Raw genomic sequence first — 897 nt, 5'->3', positions numbered from 1 at the left:
TTATTTTGAGATCTGAAGTTATTGTTACCGATATAGTTGACTTGTTCCTCTTTGGTTGTGGGATTGAAGGATTGATGTTCTGTGTGCACACCTCTTCCACTTGAGTCACACCTCATTACTGGATGTACCTGTGTAGAACTAAGAAAACCATCAAAATCTTTTTATTGAGAAGTTCTACCTGATTTGACAGCACAATAACTGAGTCGACGTTAAAAACGCTGGCTATTTTCGTTAGCTTAGTCCTCATGACTTGCCGCTGATAGTTATTCAGTGACATCTCCTCTATAAACTCATAGGCATCTTCCGGTGTTTTATTATTGATGGTTCTGCCAGCAGCTGCATCAACCATTTGCTGAGTCGAAGGATTTAAACCATTGTGAAATGTTTGTACTTGCAGCCAAAGCGGTAACCCATGGTGAGGGCACCTTCTCAATAAGTCCTTGTATCTCTCCTATGCATCATAAAGTGTTTCTAAATCCATCTGCACAAAAGAAGGGATATCATTACGTAATTTAGCCGTTTTAGCCCTCAAAGAAAACTAGAAAGAAACTACCGTTTATACGCTCTGGAATTCCATCATAACAGAGATAATATATTTCCCTCATATATATATAAAACCATAATCAATAGAAACATCAGAATGGTCTCACCTAAATTTTCACCATCGACTTTCTTCTAGCATATCAGAAAAGAATTCCAAAATATAAGAAATGATGATCATAACTAACCGGATTAACAAAGCTTTCCGTCAAATACCACAGTTGCTAACATTCTAATCCAATAAAATTTTCACTAGGAATGGACAACCATACATATTCCCAAGGATAGAGGAAAATATAGAATACTCAAAAGAGAGAGATAGCCATAATATATATATTTCTATTGGATTCGTCATAC

General features: G+C 36.2%; 1 non-coding gene across 1 annotated transcript; it reads left to right on the top strand.

Moving 5' to 3' along the window:
- The first annotated feature begins 407 nt into the window (after window positions 1–407).
- On the top strand, window positions 408–514 carry LOC121229897 (small nucleolar RNA R71). Its single transcript, XR_005927851.1, has one exon. It is a non-coding gene; the product is annotated as a small nucleolar RNA R71 (small nucleolar RNA).
- Window positions 515–897: the final 383 nt, after the last annotated feature.

The sequence above is a fragment of the Gossypium hirsutum genome, chromosome A05 (genome assembly GCF_007990345.1).
Source record: "Gossypium hirsutum isolate 1008001.06 chromosome A05, Gossypium_hirsutum_v2.1, whole genome shotgun sequence".
NCBI classification, from domain to species: domain Eukaryota; kingdom Viridiplantae; phylum Streptophyta; class Magnoliopsida; order Malvales; family Malvaceae; genus Gossypium; species Gossypium hirsutum.
The sequence above is the reverse complement of the archived record's forward strand: the minus strand, read 5'-3'. Positions and strand labels throughout refer to the sequence as shown.